The following is a 23,639-nucleotide window of genomic DNA, read 5'->3' as shown; positions in this document are numbered from 1 at the left end:
TGGGTTTTCTCCGGGTGCTCCGGTTTCCTCCCACACTCCAAAGACGTGCAGGTTTGCAGGTTAATTGGTCTGGTGTAAAACAAAATGGCCCCCGGTCTCTGTTCGATGACGTTGAGCTTGGCGGTGGTAGGGCCTTCAACGTTGGGCTGCAGTAGCGCTAAACCGCCAGTTGGCGGCATTGGCCGGTGCCGCCTGGCCTGGGGAGGCATGGCGTTCTGCGGTCTGCAGGCGTGGCACATCGTCACCAGCTGCCCCAAATACCGGCCACCGAATGGTGAACAAGGCCTGATCGACCTGGACGATGACACGTTGGCCCGGCTTGCCTCAACGGAGCTGCAGGTCTAAAAGACATACGATCCCCGCACATTAACACAAACCTACGCACACCAGGGACAATTTACACTTATACCAAGTACACAAACCCAAGCCAATTAACCCACAAACCTGCACGTCTTTGGAGTGTGGGAGGAAACCGAAGATCTCGGAGAAAACCCACGCGGGTCACGGGGAGAACGTACGAACTCCGCACAGACAGCGGGATCGAACCCGGGTCTCCGGCGCCGCATTCGCTGTGAGGCCAGGAACGCGCTGCCATGGGTGGTAGCAGAGAGCAGATAGTGGCATTTAAGAAGCTTTTAAATAGGAGCGTGGAAGTGCAGGGAATGTAAGGATGTGGATCATGCCAAGCCAGATGAGATCAGTTTAACTTGGCTTCATGTCCGGCACAAACATCGTTGGCTGATAGGCCTGTTCCTGTGCCATATCTATGTTCTATGTTCTATGTTGGGATGAGGTTAGCTGTGATCAGATTAAATGTCGAGGTGGAATGTCCTGCTTCTGTTATCCTACGTTCTTGTGTCTGCCTGCGCTTTTACCCCCTTCACCCCTTCTTTCAGTCTGAACAAGGCCCCCGACCTGAAGCGTCACCCATCCTTTTTCTCCAGAGATGCTGCCTGACCTGCTGAGTTACTCCGGCACTTTGTGTCCATCTTCACCTACAATCCTTACTCCGGCTTCATATTTCATGTCTCTTCTCTCCTCAGCTCCTTATTCACTACTTTTTACACTTTTCATCTCTAGTCTTTGTTCAATCATCTGCTACTCAACCCCCCACCCCCCCACCTCTATCCACCTCTAACCACCTATCACTTGCTGGCTCGCTGGGCCAGACTCACTTTGTCCTGCCCCCCCCCCCTCTCTTCCAGTTTTCTCTCCCCTATAACAATCAGTCTGAAGAAGGGTCCCGACTAGGGTTGCCAACTATCTCACTCCCAAATAAGGGACAAGGTGGCGTCACCACCCCACATGACCTCACCCAGCCGGCGGCCATATGCTCCCGCTCCACCAAAGGTGGTAGCCCGGGCCAGGAGGCTGGTTGCTACGCAACCTCCAGTAGGCGGGGCCCGGGCCTCCGGGCCTACACTGTCCGGACCTACACTGTCTGGATCTACACTGTCTGGACCTAATGTGTCCGGGCCTACACTGTCTGGATCTACACTGTCTGGACCTACAGTGTCCGGGCCTACACTGTCCGGACCTACACTGTTTGGACCTACAGTGTCCAGGCCTACACTGTCTGGACCTACACTGTCCGGACCTACACTGTCTGTACCTACAGTGTCCGGGCCTACAGTGTTCGGGCCTACAGAGTTTGGGCCTACAGCCCCCCCCCCGGGCCTAATACGGGACAAGGGCAGTCAATTTAGCAAACCAATTTAGCCCAATTTAGGCTAATACGGGACAGTTGGCAACCCTAGTCCCGACCCGAAACATCACCCATCCTTTCCCTCCAGAGATGTTGCCTGACCCGCTGAGTTACTCCAGCACTTTGTGTCTATCTTAAACTAAACGAAGCATGTGCATAGATTAATAATCCAGCAAAACAAGGTCAAACCCCACGACGGGTGGCTGTGGAATTTAAATTCAATTTAATAATAGTCTGGAATTTGCAAAAGGCATCAAAAGGTGATCTGACATGAGTGGATTATCATGAAAACCCAGCCGGATGATCTGCCATCCTCAAGCAGCCCGCATCATTTGCACCACGCTAGGTCGACCACAAGGCCCCGTTGCCACGGAGATTCCCGTTGCCACGGAGGCTCCCGTTGCCACGGAGGCTCCCTTTGCCACGGAGATCCCCGTTGCCACGGAGATTCCCGTTGCCACGGAGGCTCCCGTTGCCACTGAGATTCCCGTTGCCACGGAGATTCCCGTTGCCACGGAGATCCCCGTTGCCACGGAGATTCCCGTTGCCACTGAGATTCCCGTTGCCACGGAGGCTCCCGTTGCCACGGAGGCTCCCGTTGCCACGGAGGCTCCCCTTGCCACGGGGGCTCCCGTTGCCACGGAGATTCCCGTTGCCGCGGAGATTCCCGTTGCCACTGAGATTCCCGTTGCCACGGAGGCTCCCGTTGCCACGGAGGCTCCCGTTGCCACGGAGGCTCCCCTTGCCACGGGGGCTCCCGTTGCCACGGAGATTCCCGTTGCCGCGGAGGCTCCCGTTGCCACGGAGATTCCCGCCGCCACGGAGATCCCCGTTGCCACGGAGATTCCCGTTGCCACTGAGATTCCCGTTGCCGCGGAGGCTCCCGTTGCCACGGAGATTCCCGCCGCCAACAAGGCTCCCACTGCTGCCGCCGTTGAGGCTCCTACGGCCCAGGCAGGCCTCGCCGCCCGACTTCTCCGCAGTCCCCGGGAAGGCCTGTGGGGTCAGTTGTGCGGTCGTTCAGCGGGTGGATCGGGCGCGCGCGGCTTCCCCGGGACACTCTCCCGCCACACGCGCGGCTCCCCGGGACACGATCTATAGAGTGGCAATGTACACCGGCCATTTGAGCTTCCAACCTGTAGGGAACCGGTGACCCGGTGGAAACCCACCTGGTCACAGGTAGAGCGTGCAAACACCACGCGGACAGCACCCGTAGTCAGGATCGAACCCGGGTCTCTGGCCCAGCGAGCCAGCAGCTCCACCTGCTGCGCTGTCAACCTGTGGAATTCTCTGCCGCAGAAGGCAGCAGAGGCCGATTCACTGGATGTTTTCAAGAGAGAGTTAGATTGAGCTCTCCGGCTAAGGGAATCAAGGGATGTGGGGAGAAAGTAGGCACGGGGTTCTGATTGTGGATGATCGGCCATGATCACATTGAATGGCGGTGCTGGCTTGAAGGGCTGAATGGCCTTCTCCTGCACCTATTTTCTATGTTTCTAGGCTTCCTCTCTACAAAATAAGAGAGAATTGCATTTTGCAACCGTTTCCTCTTGCTTTAATTGAATGCCGTTCTGTGCTAGGCTCTAGCCAATGTCGAACTACTACACTTATTGATAAGAGAATAAGTGTGAATACATTAGTTTTTTTTAAAAAGACAAACTGTCAGACCACACACACTTGCAGCTCTGCTTTACAGAGAGTCCTCACTAGTCTCCAGCACGGTGGATATTGAAACATTAAGTAATGGAGTGTAACACAGGTGTGTGTGTGTGTGTGTGTGAATAACTGTCTGTATGTGTGAATAACTGTCTGTATGTGTGTCTGTGTGGGTGTGTGTGTGCATGTGCGAATGTATGTGTGTGTCTGTGAGTGTGTGCGTGTCTGTGTGAGTGCGTATTTGTATGTGAATGAGTGTCTGTATGTGTGTGTGTCTGTATGTTTGGGTCTGTATGTTTGGGTCTGTATGTGTGTTTGAGTGTGTGTGGGGGTGTCTGTCTGTGTACGTATATGTGTGTTCTGTATGTGTATAGGTACCTATGTGTGTATTGTTCTGTGTATGTGTGCGTCAGTCTGTGTGTGTGTGTCAATGTAAGTGTGTGTATGTGTGAATGTGTGTCTGTGTGTGTGTGTGTGTGTATGAGTTTGTGTGTGCGTGCGTGTATATCTGTGTGCGCGTGAGTGAATGCGTGTGTGTGTGAATGGGTGCCCTGAGTGTGTATGTGTGTGTATGTATGTATTTTGTTGTGTGTGTGTGTGTCTCAGTCTCTCTGTGAATGTCTGTGTGTGTATATGTCTGTGTGTGTGAATGTATGTGTGTGTTTATCTGTGTATGTGTGAATGACTGCTTGTAATGCGTATGTGTGTTTGAATGTGTGTGTGTGTGTATATGTGGGTGTGTGTGAGTGAATGTGTGTGTGTGTGTGTGTGTGAATGTGTGTGAGTGAATGTGTGTGTGTGTGACTGTGTGTGTTAATGTGTGTGTGAGTGTGTATGTGTGTAAGAGAGAGCCGGTTGCCATGGGTGAGATGGTTTCCTCCTCCCATCACGCTGATGTCAGAGTCAAGCCACACAGAGAGAGAGAGAGAGAGAGAGAGAGAGAGATTTGCCAGTGAGCGGTGGTGCTGCCTGACAGCAGGACAGGAGCTCTCTGGTTCCGACAAACATGGAGCTCGAAGCATTAATGGACATCCTACAAAATGGAGATCAGGACGCGATACAGAAGGCCCTGCTGGACTTCAATAAGGAGGTGAGGAGTCTGCCTCAGAGAGGAAGACAGCACTGCATTAGCAAACTGCTTCCTGTTGCTCAAATTCAATGCCTTTCTGTGCTTGCCTCTGTGGAACTGCAGCCCACGTTAATGACCGAACAGAATGTTTCACCAGCTTGATCTCTCCCTCTCCCCTTCTCCTCCCCCCTTTCCCTCCCCTCCTCTCCCCTCCCATTCCCCCATTCCCCTCCCCTCCTCCTATCTCATCCCCACCCCTCCCCTCTCGTCCCCACTCCCCACCCCACCCCTCCCCTCAGCTCCCCTGCCCTCCCCTCCCCTCAGCTCCCCTGCCCTCCCCACCCCTCCCCTCAGCTCCCCTGCCCTCCCCTCCCCTCAGCTCCCCTGTCCTGCCCACCCCACCCCTCCCCTCTCCTCCTCTCCCCTCATCTCCCCTGCCCTCCCCTCCACTCTTCTCCTCCCCTCCCCTCAGCTCCCCTGCCCTCCCCACCCCTGCCCTCCCCACCCCTCCCCTCAGCTCCCCTGCCCTCCCCACCCCTGCCCTCCCCACCCCTCCCCTCTCCTCCCCTCCCCTCCCCTCAGCCCTCCCCACCCCTCCCCTCCCCTCCCCACCCCTGCCCTCCCCACCCCTCCCCTCTCCTCCCCTCCCCACCCCTGCCCTCCCCACCCCTCCCCTCTCCTCCCCTCCCCTCCCCTCAGCTCCCCTGCCCACCCCTCCCCTCTTCTCCTCCCCTCCCCTCCCAACCCTTCCCCCCCATACCCTTGACAATCTTGCTGAGGCAAGCACACACACACAAAGTAAAACTCACTCACACACACATAAACAGACACGCGCACACACACACACACACACAGACACACGCACACACACATAAACACATGCAGACACACACACACACACACATAAACACATGCAGACACACACACACACACACATAAACACATGCAGACACACACACACACACACATACCCGACACACACACATAAACAATGCACACATTCACACACACACACACACACAGAATAAAACAGGCACGCACACACACACACACACACGCACACACACACATAAACAGACACACGCACACACAAACACAGACATACGCGCACAGACACACGCACACACACACATAAACAGACACACGCACACACACACATAAACAGACACACGCACACACACACATAAACAGACACACGCACACACACACATAAACAGACACACGCACACACACACATAAACAGACACACGCACACACACATAAACAGACACACGCACACACACACATAAACAGACACACGCACACACACACATAAACAGACACACGCACACACACATAAACAGACACACGCACACACACACATAAACAGACACACGCACACACAAACACAGACATACGCGCACAGACAGACACACGCACACAGAATAAAACACACACACACACATAAACATAGACACACACACACACACATCCAGACACACACACATCCAGACACACACACACACACACACGCACACACAGAGGATGTTTGTGTGAGGCAGGACATAATGCAACAAGCCATCATCCAGTGAATCATGGTGATGCAATTCTCCAGAGGAGTGCACCTACCCAGAGTGTTTCAGTGCATCTGGTTATTTTCGGATTGCTGATGTTAATACGCCATAGGATTCAGTGAAGGGTGGAAAATTCAATCGCATTTGTTCACTCTGTGCCAACCTGTGGTTTGTTACACAATGTCAGTGTCCTTCATTTTAATCTCTTACAAGCCCACTGCCACCAAACATATTTCTCTCTCACGGCGAGCTTGACTTTAACGTTGTCAAGTGTGACTCTAGCCCAGGATACTGATGATGACACAGTCAGAAGCTATTGGTTTACTTACGGGTCCTTTGGTTTAGTTTAGTGATACAGCGTGGTATTACTTTTAAAAATTATTATTAGATATACAGCGCGGAAACAGGCCCTTCGGCCCACCGAGTCCGTGCCGCCCAGCGATCCCCGCACACTAACACCATCCTACACACACTGGGGATGATTTATACTTATACCAAGCCAATTAACCTATGGTTAATTAACCACGGTGGCGCAGCGGTAGAGTTGCTGCCTTACAGCGAATGCAGCGCCGGAGACTCAGGTTCGATCCCGACTACAGGCGCCGTCTGTACGGAGTTTGTACGTTCTCCCCGTGACCTGCGTGGGTTTTCTCCGAGATCTTCGGTTTCCTCCCACACTCCAAAGACGTGCAGGTTTGTAGGTTGATTGACCGGGCAAATGTAAAAATTGTCCCTAGTGGGCGTAGGATAGTGTTAGTGTGCGGGGATCGCTGGGCGGCGCGGACCCGGTGGGCCGAAGGGCCTGTTTCCGCGCTGCATCTCTAAATCTAAAAAATCTAAAAATCTACAATCCTGGACGTCTTTGGAGTGTGGGAGGAAACCGGAGCACCCGGAGAAAACCCACGCAGGTCACGGGGAGAACGTCCGTACAGACAGCACCCGCTGTCAGGGTCGAACCCGGGTCTCTGGCGCTGTAAGGCAGCAGCTCTACCGTTAGTTAGTCGATCTTAAGATGCTTGCAAATGCACGTTAGGTGCTCCAGTGCAGTGCTGAAGGGGGAGCTGCATTGTTTCTCGAGTGGGAGCGGCACAGTTTAGTTTAAACTTGGATTCATTTGGTTCAGACTTGGATTGTTCCCTTTGGAACCACAGTGGTTGAGGGGATTCCTGATAGACGTTCTATAACACTGGACCAAGTGGACCCATTGGGCCCAAACCTCTCCCACATTGGTGCACCACCCTATCTTATCCCCCCTCCCCACCACTCCCTCCCTAGGAGATAGATTTAAACTTTAAAATGGGAACAACTTTAAAAATATAACACCGATTCCAATGACACTTCTTCCATTAGCACCATAGGGACGACGGTGAGTGAGGTGGGCCTACAATTGTCGCGCCATCGTGTACCGTTTTGGCTGTAGTTCAGGAACAAACAAACAAACAAACAAACAAACAAACGAGAGTTTTAGTATATAGATTATGAGTGGCGTAGATAGGGTAGACAGTCAGAACCTTTTTCTGCCAGAGTAAGGGTATGTGTTCTAGGGATGGCTCATTGGGAGTGTTGAACTGAGGGTACTTAAATGGGAGGTATTGAAGTAATTGGTAATTAGAGTCACAGAGTTATACAGCGTAGAAACAGGTCCTTCGGCCCAATTTGCCCACGCCGACCACATCTACACTCATCCCAGATTTGTCCTGGGTTGTTTTTCTTGCTTCCAGTTCCCCATCTCCTCATCTCCTTTCTGAAGGTGCGTCCTTTTATTCTGAGGCTGTGCCCTCTGGTCCTAGACTCTCCCGCTAGTGGAAACATCCTCTCCGCATCCACTATCCAGGCCGCTCACTGTTCAGGAAAGTTGCAATGAGGTCCCCCCCTCTTGACATGTTGGCCTTCATAACAAGGGGAGTTGAGCGTAGGAGAAAAGAGATCCTTCTGCAGTTGTACAGGGCCCGAGTGAGACCGCACCTGGAGTACTGTGTGCAGTTTTGGTCTCCAAATTTGAGGAAGGACATTTGAGGGAGTGCAGCGTAGGTTTACTAGGTTAATTCCCGGAATGGCAGGACTGTCGTACGTTGAAAGACTGGAGCGACTAGGCTTGTATACACTGGAATTTAGAAGGATGAGAGGGGATCTTATCGAAACATATAAGATTATTAAGGGGTTGGACACGTTAGAGGCAGGAAACATGTTCCCAATGTTGGGGGAGTCCAGAATCAGGGGCCACAGTTTAAGAATAAGGGGTAGGCCATTTAGAATGGAGATGAGGAAAAACATTTTCAGTCAGAGAGTTGTGAATCTGTGGAATTCTCTGCCTCAGAAGGCAGTGGAGGCCAATTCTCTGAATGCATTCAAGAAAGAGCTAGATAGAGCTCTTAAGGAAAGCTCGGTCCGCATTAACCAATCTGATCTCCCGGTGGCTGAGCACTTCAACTCCCCCTCCCACTCCCAGTCTGACCTTTCTGTCATGGGCCTCCTCCAGTGCCATAGTGAGGCCCACCAGAAATTGGAGGAACAGCACCTCATATTTCGCCTGGGCAGCTTGCAGCCCAGCGGTATGAACATTGACTTCTCCAACTTTAGATAGTTCCTCTGTCCCTCTCTTCCCCTCCCATTCCCAGTTCTCCCTCTATCTCCCCGTCTCCACCTATATCCTTCCTTTGTCCCGCCCCCCTGACATCAGTCTGAAGAAGGGTCTTGGCCCGAAACGTCACCCATTCCTTCTCTCCTGAGATGCTGCCTGACCTGCTGAGTTACTCCAGCATTTTGTGAATAAATACCTTTGATTTGTACCAGCATCTGCAGTTATTTTCTTACACTTAAGAATAGCGGAGTCGGGGGGTATGGGGAGAAGGCAGGAACGGGGTACTGATTGAGAATGATCAGCCATGATCACATTGAATGGCGGTGCTGGCTCGAAGGGGCGAATGGCCTCCTCCTGCACCTATTGTCTTCCTTCTAAAATCCTGAAACTACAGACAGGCCCAGTGACGTCAAACGCGCATCTAATCTTCACTGAACCGCCGCACCATTGCAGCAGCTGCACTGGTCAGCATTGCGGGTGGAATATTCCGGGCTGCGCAGGACAAGCTGCGCGGCTGCGGGTGAAACTGCTGCGGGCCTCTGCGTCTGTGCTTTGCTCATTCAGTGGAGGTTCCAGGCAGGGCCGTTTTTACAGCATTATGGGGCCCCGGGCAAAGCAGTGTACTGGGGCCCCTACCGTTACTCTCCCCCACCCCCCCCCCCCCTTTCCCTACCAGCTGTCCCCTGTCGTGCCGGCGAAAAGCACTTACCGAAAAGCACTTAGCGATGGACTTAGGGTGCTACATTGTTGCGAAAAGCACTTACAGATCACTGTGAGAAGCACTTAGTGAAGGAAAATGTTGCGGAAAAAGCACTTATTGAACCTACATTTTTAAAGTAGTATTTATTTATTGCAAGTCACTTAACATACACAGATCAGCATGGGGCCCCTATGCTCGTGGTCCACCGGGGTCAAGTGCCCATCAGGCCCATGCGTTAAGACGGCCCTGGTTCCAGGCGGCCGTGGAATTCCCACAGTCTGCACTGGTCTGCCATTATCTCTCTCATCTCACCGCCATTGAATCCCCGGTCTCGACCCGAAACGTCACCCATTCCTTCCCTCCTGAGATGCTGCCTGACCCGCTGAGTTACCCCAGCATTTTGTGAAATAAATACCTTCGATTTGTACCAGCATCTGCAGTTATTTTCTTACACCATTAAATCCCACCGTTACTTAAATGTCGATGTGGATTTTCTCCGGGCGCTCCGGTTTCCACCAACATTTTAAAGGCGTGCAGGTTTGTCGGTTACTTGCCCTCATTAAATTGTCCCTTTTTATCTTATTATCAAAAAAATGTATTCAGTTATTTAAAAATAATATTTACCATGCAATAACGCAAAACACAACACAACCCACCAAAGACGTACAGGTATGTAGGTTAATTGGCTGGGTAAAAATGTAAAAATTGTCCCTAGTGGGTGTAGGATGGTGTTAATGTACGGGGATCGCTGGGCGGCACGGACTTGGTGGGCCGAAAAGGCCTGTTTCCGGCTGTATATATATGATATGATATGATATGATATGATATACAATGCAAACAAATATCTATATACTGAAACTCTCGTTTGTTATCTTGTTGGTGACTGAACTTCAGCCAAAACGGTACCCGATAGCGCGACGATATTAGGCCCATCTTACTCACCGTTGTCACTTTAGTGATAATGCAAGTAGTTTTATTGAAATCGGTGTTATATTTTAAATGTTATTCACATTTTTAAGTTTAAAAGGAGGGGAGGGGGAGGGGAGGAGGGAGGGAGGGGGGAGTGGGGGAGAAGGGAGGGGGGGGGGGGGTTGAGGAGAGAGGGGAGAGGGGAGAGGGGGAGGATAGGGTGTTGCACCAATGCAGGAGAGGTTTGGGCCCACTTGTTCTAGTACCAAATGAAACTATTATACAACTATATCACAATCCCTTTCCTGGATGCATCCAATCCCCCGCGGTGCCCAGCGGTCCCGGGAATCCCCCAGGGCGCCCGTGGGCAGCGCGCGGTCCCTCTCCAACCCCACCCGGGCGCGGGCGGACGTAACCCCCCCCGGAAAAGGGGCGGGCAGCCGGCTCGGGCAGAGCCCTCTTCAGCCTGGCGTCGTGACCCGCGGATGGCCAGCTTGGCCGGGCCCAGGAGCTAAACCCAACCGGGGCATCTTCAGCTCCAAACCCTTTCCCCCCCCTCCCCCCCCCCCTCCCCCCCCCCCTCCCCCCACGCACAGGGGTGTCCAAAGACGAGGGTAGTGGGTGAAGCCAGAAGGCCGGGAGCAGTCGTTAAATTGTCCCTTGCGTGTAGGATAGAACTGGTGTACAGGTCGGCACGGACTCAGAAGGGCCGGTTTCCACGCTGGACCTCTAAACTAAAACCAAACCCCATGTCCCGTGAGGTTCTGCCCCAGACTCTGCCTGTGTGGAGTCTGCACGTTCTCACTGTGACTGCACATGGGTTTCCTCCGGGCGCTCCGGTTTTCCCCCCACATCCCAAGTTAGTCGATTAATTGGCCTCCAAACTCCCCCTGGTGCGTAGGGAGTGGATGGGGAAAGCACGATCACAGAGAACCAGTGTGATCGGACGATCGCTGGTCGGCACAGACTCGATGGGCCGAAGGGCCTGTTTCTCCACGCACTGCCTCCAAAACGAAAATTAGGTTTCTCAAACATTTTCATTTTGCAAATAAAGCTTTGCCAAGCCGCTCTTCCTGAAGCAAATAACATTGTTGCTCTGCTTTCTCCCGCAGTACGCTCACTGTTTCTTCTTCAATGCAGAGGCACGAGAGAGGAGGAAGGTGAGTGGGGTCACCAGACGACACTCCAAAGTCATCCTGTTGAGTCTCATTGTCTGTAACTCATTTTCACCTAGCCCACAGCTGACATTGGCCTGTTTCCATTGTCGCCTTTTGCTTTTGCGTATCTTTCCTTCATTTGTTCTATACCTCTCTATATCACCGTCTAAATCTCTCGTTTCCCTTTCCCCTGACTCTCAGTTTGAAGAAGGGTCTCGACCCGAAGCGATCTTGATTAGTACGGGGAATCAGGGGTCATTGTGGAGAAGGCCCAAGTGGTTTGTTGCGTGCTAACCAGTCAGCGGAAAGACCACACTGATAGTCCGGGGGTCACCGATGAGGTAGATAGTAGTTCACTAGGTTAATTCCCGGAATGGCGGGACTGTCGTATGTTGAAAGACTGGAGCGACTGGGCTTGTATACACTGGAATTTAGAAGGATGAGAGAGGATCTTATCGAAATGTATAAGATTATTAAGGGGTTGGACACGTTAGAGGCAGGAAACATGTTCCCAATGTTGGGGGAGTCCAGAACCAGGGGCCACAGTTTAAGAATAAGGGGTAGGCCATTTAGAACTGAGACGAGGAAAAACTTTTTCAGTCAGAGAGTTGTGAATCTGTGGAATTCTCTGCCTCAGAAGGCAGTGGAGGCCAATTCTCTGAATGCATTCAAGAGAGAGCTAGATAGAGCTCTTAAGGATAGCGGAGTCAGGGGGTTATGGGGAGAAGGCAGGAACGGGGTACTGATTGAGAATAATCAGCCATGATCACATTGAATGGCGGTGCTGGCTCGAAGGGCCGAATGGCCTCCTCCTGCACCTATTGTCTATTGTAACTCAGCAGGTCAGGCAGCATCTCGGGAGAGAAGGAATGGGTGACGTTTCGGGTCGAGACCCTTCTTCAGACGATTCAAACCAGCATCTGCAGTTCTTTCCTACACAGGTATGTAGGTTAATTGGCTTCTATAAATTGCTCCTTGTGTGTAGGATAGAACTAGTGTGGAGGTGATCATTGGTCGGCATTGACTCGGTGGGCTGAAGGGCCCATTTCCGAACTATCTCTAAGTTAAACTAAATTAATTGAGAAAGAGCCTCGGTTTATTGATTGATCGGAAAGGTAGCACCTCCATCAGTGCGGCACTACCTCAGTACTGTACGGGGAGAGAGGATGGGGAATGTAGGAATAAAGACAAACGATCAATCTCCAACATAGTCTGAAGAAACGAAGAACTGCAGATGCCGGAATCTTGGGCGAAGCACAAAGTGCTGGAGTAACTTAGCGGGTCTTGCAGCATCGCTGGATTTGAGTTTAGCAGCAAGGAGGTCCTACTGCAGTTGTACAGGCCCCCGGTAAGACCGCACCTGGAGCATTGTGTGCAATTTTGGTCTCCTAATTTGAGGAAGGACATTCTTGCTATTGAGGGAGTACAGCGTAGGTTCACCAGGTTAATTCCCGGGATGGTGGGACTGACATATGATGAAAGAATGGGTCGACTGGACTTGTAATTCATTGGGATTCAGAAGGATGAGAGGGGATCCTATAGAAACATATAAAATTCTCAAAGGATTGGACAGGCTAGATGCCGGAAAAATGTTCCCGATGTCGGGGGGAGTCCAGAACCAGGGGTCACAGTTTCAAGAATAAGGGGTAGGTCATTTAGGACTGAGATGAGGAAGAAACGTTCTCACCCAGAGAGTTGTGAATCTGTGGAATTCTCTGCCACAGAGGGCAGTGGAGGCCAATTCACTGGATGTTTTCAAGAGAGAGTTAGACTTAGCTCTTTGGGCTAAAGGAATCATGAGATATGGAGAAAAGGCAGGAACGGGGTACTGATTTTAGATGATCAGCCATGATCATATTGAATGGCGGTGCTGGCTCGAAGGGCCGAATGGCCCACTCCTGCACTTATTTTTCTGTGTTTTTCAATGCTTCTACGGAAGACATGGATAGACATTTTGGGTGGGGATCATTCTTCAGAAGAATGGATATCCATGTCATCCTGAGATGCTGCCTAACCCATTGAGTTACTCCTACTCTCCAAAATAGTCTGGTGCACTTCCTACAGAGAAAAGCTTTCTTGTAACATGCTAACCAGTCAACGAGAAGACTGTACAACCATGATTACAACCTCGGTGTACAGACATAGGGTAAAGGGTATATTATATAGCGCAGGATAAAGTCCGATTAAAGATAGTTCAAAGGTCTCCATTGAGGTGTATTGAAGGTCGAGGCTGCATCCTAGTTGTAGATAGGACGGTTCGGTTGCCTGATAACAGCTGGGACGAAACGGCTGTCCCTGAGTCTCAAGGTGTGCGTCTTCACACTTCTGTACCTCTTGCCCGGTGGGAGGGGAGGGAGTGAGAGGGAGAGGGAGAGGGAGGGAGAGGGAGTGAGACTGAGTGGTCCTTGATTATGTCGGTTGTCTTGCCGAGGCAGCGTGAGGTGCAGATGGAGTCAACGGAAGGGAGGTTGGTGTGCGTGACGGTCTTTGGCTGCGTCCACATCTCTCCGCAATCTCCTGCGGTCTTGACTGGAGCTGTTCCCGAAAACCGTGCTGGGATGCATCCCGATAAGGAACAGCACCTCATATTTCGCCTGGGCAGCTTGCAGCCCAGCGGTATGAACATCGACTTCTCCAACTTTAGATAGTTCCTCTGTCCCTCTCTTCCCCTCCCCCTTCCCAGATCTCCCTCTATCTTCCTGTCTCCACCTATATCTTTCCTTTGTCCCGCCCCCCTGACATCAGTCTGAAGAAGGGTCTCGACCCGAAACGTCACCCATTCCTTCTCTCCTGAGATGCTGCCTGACCTGCTGAGTTACTCCAGCATTTTGTGAATAAACTGATAATATGCTTCCTGCAGAGGTTGGTGAGGGCTGTTGGGGTCACGCTGAATGGACCTGATGTGATGTGCTTCTGGTTTTCAAACCTGGGGGAGTGAATTCTTTTTTTTGTTGCACTCATGCTTTCCCCCCCCTCCCTCTATTTTCCACCCGTCTTGCCCGCCTCCATCCCATTACTGCGTCTAGTCCAGGATCACCAAATATCGGGACTATTGCTCCAGCTCGGATTGTGACTCAGATTCCGATGAGTCCCAGCAGCGGGAGGTGAAGCTGAGAGAGGTAAGAGCTCAACTTCTATCGAGGAGAAGTTATACTTCACTCTTATCAGACCACATTTGGACTAGACAATAGACAATAGGTGCAGGAGGAGGCCATTCGGCCCTTCGAGCCAGCACCGCCATTCAATGCGATCACGGCTGATCATTCCCAATCAGTACCCCGTTCCTGCCTTCTCCCCATACCCCCTGACTCCGCTATCCTTAAGAGCTCTATCTAGCTCTCTCTTGAATGCATTCAGAGAATTGGCCTCCACTGCCTTCTGAGGCAGAGAATTCCACAGATTCACAACTCTCTGACTGAAAAAGTTTTTCCTCATCTCCGTTCTAAATGGCCTACCCCTGGTTCTGGACTCCTCCAACATTGGGAACATGTTTCCTGCCTCTAACGTGTCCAACCCCTTAATAATCTTATACGTTTCGATAAGATCCCCTCTCATCCTTCTAAATTCCAGTGTATACAAACCTAGTCGCTCCAGTCTTTCAACATATGACAGTCCGGCCATTCTGGGAATTAACCTAGTGAACCTACATTGGGAACATGTTTCCTGCCTACGTACACAGTTGCAGCATGGGGCCCACACTCAAATAAAAACATTTCTTCCATCGAACGTGTCCAAAGACAGGCAGCTGGTTTTGTTACAAATACCTATGAGAGAGAAGCGAGTGTTACCGAACTTCTAAATTCATTGGGGGTGGAACCCGCTCCAAGACGGACGTAAAGCCCACCGTGTGACCTGTCTTTACAAAATGTTAAATGGTCAGCTCGACATAGATGACCGCATCTATTTAACCTCGTAGGTTCACTAGGTTAATTCCCGGAATGGCGGGACTGTCGTATGATGAAAGACTGGAGCGACTAGGCTTGTATACACTGGAATTTAGAAGGATGAGAGGGGATCTTATCGAAACATATAAGATTATTAAGGGGTTGGACACGTTAGAGGCAGGAAACATGTTCCCAATGTTGGGGGAGTCCAGAACCAGGGGCCACACAGTTTAAGAATAAGGGGTAGGGCATTTAGAACGGAGATGAGGAAAAACTTTTTCAGTCAGAGAGTTGTGAATCTGTGGAATTCTCTGCCTCAGAAGGCAGTGGAGGCCAATTCTCCGAATGCATTCAAGAGAGAGCTAGATAGAGCTCTTAAGGATAGCGGAGTCAGGGAGTGTGGGGAGAAGGCAGGAACGGGGTACTGATTGAGAATGATCAGCCATGATCAGGGTGAATGGCGGTGCTGGCTCGAAGGGCTGAATGGCCTCCTCCTGCACCTATTGTTTATTGTCTATTGTCTATTGGTAGAATGGCCTAATTCTGCTCCTAGAACTTATCAAGTTATTACCCGAGGAGACAGAAACAAGAGAGGTCCTTTTCAGGCGAGTCTCGACACAAAATGTCACCTCTCCATGTTCTCCAAAGATGCTGCCTGACCTGCTGAGTTACTCCTATGTTCTCTACACTTCCATGTTCTCTACTCTGCGCCCCATCTTAGCCAAGACGTGATGGTCCCTGTACCTGTGGCTGTCATCTTCTCGTTTGGCCTGGTTTATTTTTTGTCATGTACAGTGAAAAGCTTTTTGTTTTGTGTGCTATTTGCTAGATGCAGTTTAATGTGGATAAGTGTGAGGTTATCCACTTTGGTGGTAAGAATAGGAAGGCAGATTATTATCTGAATGGTGTCAAGTTAAGAAAAGGGGACGTACAACGAGATCTGGGTGTCCTCGTGCATCAGTCCACTGAAAGGAAGCATGCAGGTACAGCAGGCAGTGAAGAAAGCCAATGGAATGTTGGCCTTCATAACAAGAGGAGTTGAGTATAGGAGCAAAGAAGTCCTTCTGCAGTTGTACAGGGCCCTAGTGAGACCGCACCTGAAGTACTGTGTGCAGTTTTGGTCTCCAAATTTGAGGAAGGATATTCTTGCTATTGAGGGTGTGCAGCGTAGGTTCACTAGGTTAATTCCTGGAATGGCGTGACTGTCATATGTTGAAAGACTGGAGCGACCTAGGCTTGTATATACTGGAATTTAGAAGAATGAGAGGGAATCTTATCGAAACGTATAAGATTATTAAGGGGTTGGACACGTTAGAGGCAGGAAACATGTTCCCAATATTGGGGGAGTCCAGAACCAGGGGCCACAGTTTAAGAATAAGGGGTAGGCCATTTAGAACGGAGATGAGGAAAAACTTTTTCAGTCAGAGAGTTGTGAATCTGTGGAATTCTCTGCCTCAGAAGGCAGTGGAGGCCAATTCTCTGAATGCATTCAAGAGAGAGCTAGATAGAGCTCTTAAGGATAGCGGAGTCAGGGGGTTGGGAGAAGGCAGGAACGGGGTACTGATTGGGAATGATCAGCCGTGATCGCATTGAATGGCGGTGCTGGCTCAAAGGGCCGAAGGGCCTCCTCCTGCACCTATTGTCTATTGTCCTATTCAGTCAAAGAAGAGATTCCAGGAATGAGTGGGTCAACATATGATGAGCGTTTGTCGGCATTGGGCCTGTACTTGCTGGAGTTTAGAAGGTTGAGGGGGGGACCTCATTGAAACTTACAGAAGAATGAAAGGCATAGATAGAGTGGATGTAGAGGAGGATGTTTCCACTGGTGGGAGAGTCTAGGACCAGAGGGCACGGCCTCAGAATTAAAGGGAGCTCTTTTAGTGAGCGGCTGGTTCAGTATCAACAAGACAAGACATACAAAGCCCTGAAGACTTATCCAGTGAGATTATCCACTTAGGCGGCAAAAACAAGGAGGCAGATTATTATCTCAATGGTGTCAGGTTAGGTAAGGGGGAAATGCAGCGAGACCTAGGTGTCCTTGTACACCAGTCACTGAAAGTCGGCGTGCAGTACAGCAGGCAGTGAAGAAAGCTAATGGCATGTTGGCCTTCATAATGAGAGGATTTCAGTATTGGAGTATAAGAGGTTCTTCTGCAGTTGTACAGGGCCCTGGTAAGACCACATATCATATCATCATATCATATATCTACAGCCGGAAACAGGCCTTTTCGGCCCTCCAAGTCCGTGCCGCCCAGTGATCCCGTACATTAACACTATCCTACACCCACTAGGGGACAATTTTTACATTTACCCAGCCAATTAACCTACATACCTGTACGTCTTTGGAGTGTGGGAGGAAACCGAAGATCTCGGAGAAAACCCACGCAGGTCACGGGGAGAACGTACAAACTCCTTACAGTGCAGCACCCGTAGTCAGGATCGAACCTGAGTCTCCGGCGCTGCATTCGCTGTAAAGCAGCAACTCTACCGCTGCGCTTACCGTGCCGCCTGGACTATTGTGTACAGTTTTGGTCTCCTAATTTGAGGAAGGACATCCTTGTAATTGAGGCAGTGCAGCGTAGGTTCACGAGATTGATCCCTGGAATGGCGGGACTGTCATATGAGGAAAGATTGAAAAGACTGGGCTTGTATCCACTGGAGTTCAGAAGGATGAGAGGGGATCTTATAGAGATGTATAAAATTGTAAAAGAACTGGACAAGCTAGACACAGGAAAAAAATTCCCAGTGTTGGGGGAGTCCAGAACCAGTGGCCACACACAGTCTAAGAATAAAGGGGAGGCCATTTAAAACTGAGGTGAGAATGAACTTTTTCACCCAGAGAGTTGTGATGTGTGGAATTCTCTGCCACAGAGGGCAGTGAAGGCCAAATCACTGGATGGATTTAAAAGAGAGTTAGATAAGAGCTCTAGGGGCTAGTGGAATCAAGGGATATGGTGAGAACGCAGGCACGGGTTACTGATTGTGGATGATCAGCCATGATCACAATGAATTGGCGGTGCTGGCTCCTGCACCTGTTGTCTATGTGTGTATGTGTGTATGTGTGTATGTGTGTATGTGTGTATGTGTGTATGTGTGTATGTGTGTATGTGTGTATGTTTGTGTGTGTGTTTGTATGTTTGTCTAACATCTCTCTCCCTACCTCCTTCCTTGCAGAGGATGGGCGAGCTGGTGATGGCGCTGCTGGGGCGGGAGCTGCAGCCGTGCTGCCGTCTGGCCGGCCTGGAGACGGTTCGCATCCTGAGCCGGGACAAGCAGGCCGCTGGCGCCGTTCTCGGGTGGCGACGGCATGGGGACACTGGGCGCGGCTGGCGGGGCTGGAGGAGGAGGAGGAGGACGGCGAGGGGGGGGAGAGGAGGCCGCCCGACGCTGAGGTGGCGTGCGAGGCCCTGCAGTGCCTGTGCAAACACGGTGTACAACAGCCCCGCCGCCAGGGACGCGGCCGTGAGGCTGCGGTTACTGCGGGGCCTGGCTTCCCGCCTCAGGAGGCCCGAGCCTGGGCCTGGGCCCTGGGCCTGGTCCTGGGCCCGGCCTCCCCCCCGACCCCCGCTTCTACCAGCTCCGCCTCATGTTCCTCCTGACGGCGCTGAGCGTTGACGCCCGGCTGCAGCTCGCCCGCCAACTCCGGGGGCCTGGCGCTGCTCACCGCCGCGCTGGAGGCCACGCTGGGCCTGGGGCCTGGGGCCGGGGAGGAGGGGGAGGGGGGAGGAGGGGGAGGGGGAGGAGGAGGAGGCCGCAGCCGCCCGCCCCGCACCGCAGGCCCCGCCTCAGGCGCCGCCCACACCGAGCGCGCCATGGAGGTGCTGAAGATCCTCTTCAACATCACCTTCGACACCAACCGGAGGCAGGTGGACGAGGCAAGGAGACACCACCTACCCCTGGGGAGGAGAGAGAGAGGGAGGGAGGGAGGGAGGGGGGAGGGAGGGAGGGAGGGAGGGGGGAGGGAGGGAGGGAGGGAGGGAGGGAGGAGAGAGGGAGGGGAGGGAGGGAGGGAGGGAGGGAGGGAGGGAGGGAGGGAGGGAGGGAGGAGGGAGGGAGGGAGGGAGGGAGGGAGGGAGGGAGGGAGGGAGGGGAGGGAGGGAGGGAGGGAGGGAGAGAGGGAGGGAAGGAGGGATGGCTTGTAAACCTCAATGGCTTGCCCACCTCAATGGCTTACCCAGCTCAATGACTTGTCCACCTCAATGGCTTGTCCAAGTCTCAATGGCTTGTCAAGTCTCAATGGCTTGTCAAGTCTCAATGGCTTGTCAAGTCTCAATGGCTTGTCAAGTCCCAATGGCTTGTCAAGTCCCAATGGCTTGCCAAGCTCAATGGCTTGCCAAGCTCAATGACTTGTCCACCTCAATGGCTTGTCAAGTCTCAATGGCTTGTCAAGTCTCAATGGCTTGTCAAAGTCTCAATGGCTTGTCAAGTCCCAATGCTTGTCAAGTCCCAATGGCTTGTCAAGTCCCAATGGCTTGTCAAGTCCCAATGGCTTGTCAAGTCCCAATGGCTTGTCAAGTCCCAATGGCTTGTCAAGTCCCAATGGCTTGGTCAAGTCCCAATGGCTTGTCAAGTCCCAATGGGCTTGTCAAGTCCCAATGGCTTGTCAAGTCCCAATGGCTTGTCAAGTCCCAATGGCTTGTCAAGTCCCAATGGCTTGTCAAGTCCCAATGGCTTGTCAAGTCCCAATGGCTTGTCAAGTCCCAATGACCTGTGTTCTTAATGTGACACTCCACTCTAACCGAAATTCGTTATAAAGGTGTCCATGATAACAAGGGCTTATGGTACTGTATTTCTTGAGGGATATTGTGTAGGAAAAAAACTGCAGATGCTGGTTTAAATCGGAGGTGGACACAAGATGCCGGAGTAACTCAGCGGGTCGGGCAGCATCTCGGGAGAGAGAGAAGAATGGGTGACGTTTCGGGTCGAGACCCTTCTTCGGGTCCCGCCCCCTCCCCTGACATCAGTCCGAAGGAGGGCCTCGACCCGAAACGTCACCCATTCCTTCTCTCTCTCCCGAGATGCTGCCCGACCCGCTGAGTTACTCCGCCATCTTGTGTCCACCTCTAGAGGGATGTTGGTCATCTTCCTGACTGCTCGCATTCACACTTTGCGCCTGCAGGAGGAGGCGGCCCTCTACCGCCACCTGGCGGCGGTCCTCCGCCACTGCCTGCTGACCCACACCGAGAGCATGGAGAGGACACAGGAGTTCCACGGGTAAGCCTCGGCTCGTCCACGCCGCCTCGGCTCGGAGCGGCCACCTCTTGCTGCCTTGCCCCCCCCCCAGGGCTCAAGGAAGGGGCAAGTGTGGGGGGCGGGCAGCGGGTGGAGCTGCTGCCACAGCGGTGGTGTCGTTGTCTCACAGCAACACGGCAAACCGAGGCTCGAACCCGACTGCGGACGCTGTTTGAGTGGAGTTTGCACGTTCTCCCCGCTTTCCTCCCACATTCGACGATGCGCGGGTTTGTCGGTTAATTGGCTTCCGTAAATTGCCCCTCGTGCGTGTGCGTGTGCGTGTGCGTGTGCGTGTGCGTGTAGGGAAATAAGAACTGCAAGCGCCGGTTCACTAAGGAAAGACGCAGAGCGCTGGAGTAACTCAGCGGGTCAAGGCAGCATCTCTGGAGAACGTCGACCGGCGAGGTTTTCGGTCGGGGTCCTTTCTCCGGACTGATCCCGGCCCGAAACGGCGTCTGTCCCGGTTCTCCGGGGATGCTGCCTGACCTCGGTGCTGAGTTCCTCCAGTACTTTGTGTCTTTCCGTGGAACTAGTGCGAGCAGGAGATCGGCGGTCAGCGTGGGCTCGGTTGGCCGAAGAGCACGTTCCCATGCTGTGCGTCCAAAGTTAAAAAAAACGAAAGTCCGACTTTAAATTCCTCAGTGGCCCTGGTGGGTCCTTCTGCAGTTGTACAGGGCCCTAGTGAGACCGCACCTGGAGTACTGTGTGCAGTTTTGGTCTCCAAATTTGAGGAAGGATATTCTTGCTATTGAGGGCGTGCAGCGTAGGTTTACTAGGTTAATTCCAGAATGCTGGGCAGCATCTCGGGAGAGAAGGAATGGGTGACGTTTCGGGTCTCGACCCAAAACGTCACCCATTCCTTCTAGAAGGGTCTCGACCCGAAACGTCACCCATCCCTTCTCTCCCGAGATGCTGCCCGACCCACTGAGTTACTCCAGCATCTTGTGTCTACCTTGGAAGGAGAGGTTGTTGGCATGGCACCAGGTCACGAGGTTCTCAATTTCCTTCACCGGGATTCTGTGCGGTGGTTATTTGATACGGGGGACCTCTAGCACGGGTGTCACCTGCGGATCGGGTCGGATCGGGCTTGACGTTACTCTAAACCGCCTGCACCTCCTCTCTCCTCTCCCCTTCCCCCCCCCCCCCCCCACCCTCAGTCACACGGTCAACCTGCTGGTGAACCTGCCCCTGGCGTGCCTGGACGTTTTGCTCACCCCGAAGGTGGAGCCCGGGCTCGTGGAGTACATGGCTTGAACATGGACGCCGTGGCCGTCCTGCTGGACTTCCTGGACAAGAGACTGGACCGGGTACGGAGCGTGGCGGGCAGCCAATCCCAGAGCAGGGCTAGGCGGGCAGGGGGCACGGATCTCGGCACGAGCAAGAACACAGTGGCGGAGGACCGCTGCCAGGTGGCGGTAGAGAGCCGCTTCCTCCTGGCTCGAACCGCTTCCAACAAGCGTGGGTCACCCTTGCCCCTCTCCGCATTCCCCCCCCCCCCCTTCCATAATGGACGTTGTGCACAATCCTCTCTCTCATAATAGTTAGAACGTTTTCTAGAGGGATATGGGGAGGAAATGGATAAGAACGGTTTAGAGGGATATGGGCCAAATGGGTAGGAGAGGTTTAGGAGGATATGGGCCAAAATGGATAGGAAAGGTTTAGGGGGATATGGGCTAAATGGTTAGGAAAGGTTTTGAGGGATATCAGTATTAGGCCATTCGGCCCATCGAGTCTACTCTGCCATTCAATCATGGCTGATCTATCTCTCCCTCTTAACCCCATTCTCCTGCCTTCTCCCCGTAACCCCTGACAAAAATCTATTTATCTCCGCCTTAAAACTATCCACTGACTTGGCCTCCACAGCCTTCTGCGGCAATGAATTCCACAGATTCACCACCCTCTGACTAAAGAAATTCCTCCTCATCTCCTTCCTAAGGAACGTCCTTTAATTCTGGGCCAAATGGATACGGGGCCAAATGGACAGGATAGAGTGGTTTGGGCCAAAATGGATTTGAAATGTTTAGAGGGATGTGGGCCAAACCTCGGGCAGGTGGGACTAGCGTAGTGGGGCATAATCATCGGCATGGCAAGTTGGCTGATGGGCCTATTTCTGCACTATGAGTAGGAAAGAACTACAGATGCTGGTTTAAATTAGGAGACCCAAAACCTGCACACAATACTCCAGGTGAGACCGCATCTGGAGTACTGTGTGCAGTTTTGGTCTCCTAATTTGAGGAAGGACGTCCCTTGCTATTGAGGCAGTGCAGCGTAGGTTCACGAGGTTAATCCCTGGGATGGCGGGACTGTCATATGAGGAAAGATTGGAAAGACTTGGGCTTGTATTCACTGGAGTTTAGAAGGATGAGGGGGGATGTTATAGATACGTATAAAATTATAAAAGGACTGGACAAGCTAGATGCAGGAAAAATGTTCCCAATGTTGGGGGGAGTCCAGAACCAGGGGCCACACAGTCTAAGAATAAAGAGGAGGCCTTTTAAAACTGAGGTGAGAAGAAACATTCTCACCCAGAGAGTTGTGAATTTGTGAATTCCTCTGCCACAGAGGGCAGTGGAGGCCAATTCACTGGATGGATTTAAAATAGAGTTAGATAGAGCTCGAGGGGGCTAGTGGAATCAAGGGATATGGGGAGAAGGCAGGCACGGGTTACTGATTGTGGATGATCAGCCATGATCACAATGACTGGCGGTGCTGGCTCGAAGGGCCAAATGGCCTCCTCCAGCACCTATTTTCTATGTTTCCCTGTTTCTAAATCGAAGATAGATGCAAAATGCTGAACTCAGCGGGCAGGCAGCAATCTCTGGAGAGAAGGAATGGTTGACATTTCGGCTCTCCAGAGATGCTGCCTGTCCCCGCTGAGTTACTCCAGCATTTTGTGTCTGGTAATAAGACTCTACTGATTGAGAATGATCAGCCATGATCACATTGGATGGCGGTGCTGGCTCGAAGGGCCCGAATGGCCTCCTCCTGCACCTATTGTCTATTGTCTATGACTCTAATTGTGATTAAATGTATTCGTACTACAGTTCACTGTGGCCGGGGGGGCATTTCAAAGCAGCGCTTTCAACCCAAACAAGCTACTGTTTGACTCTTGTGTTCAGCAGACCTGTTTTCAGCAGTTAGCGTTTAGTTTCTACTAGAATAACCCCCCGTGAGATTCCTGCAAACACCTCGGGCA

General features: G+C 52.2%; 1 pseudogene across 1 annotated transcript; it reads left to right on the top strand.

Moving 5' to 3' along the window:
• The first annotated feature begins 3,976 nt into the window (after positions 1-3,976).
• Positions 3,977-23,601, top strand: LOC144611380 (chaperone Ric-8A-like; annotated as a pseudogene). Its single transcript, XR_013549513.1, has 8 exons — positions 3,977-4,448; positions 11,283-11,330; positions 14,354-14,446; positions 18,386-18,722; positions 18,766-19,086; positions 20,331-20,425; positions 21,601-21,858; positions 23,488-23,601. The product of XR_013549513.1 is annotated as a chaperone Ric-8A-like (transcript).
• Positions 23,602-23,639: the final 38 nt, after the last annotated feature.

Source organism: Rhinoraja longicauda, chromosome 40 (genome assembly GCF_053455715.1).
Source record: "Rhinoraja longicauda isolate Sanriku21f chromosome 40, sRhiLon1.1, whole genome shotgun sequence".
Lineage (NCBI taxonomy): Eukaryota > Metazoa > Chordata > Chondrichthyes > Rajiformes > Arhynchobatidae > Rhinoraja > Rhinoraja longicauda.
The sequence above is the reverse complement of the archived record's forward strand: the minus strand, read 5'-3'. Positions and strand labels throughout refer to the sequence as shown.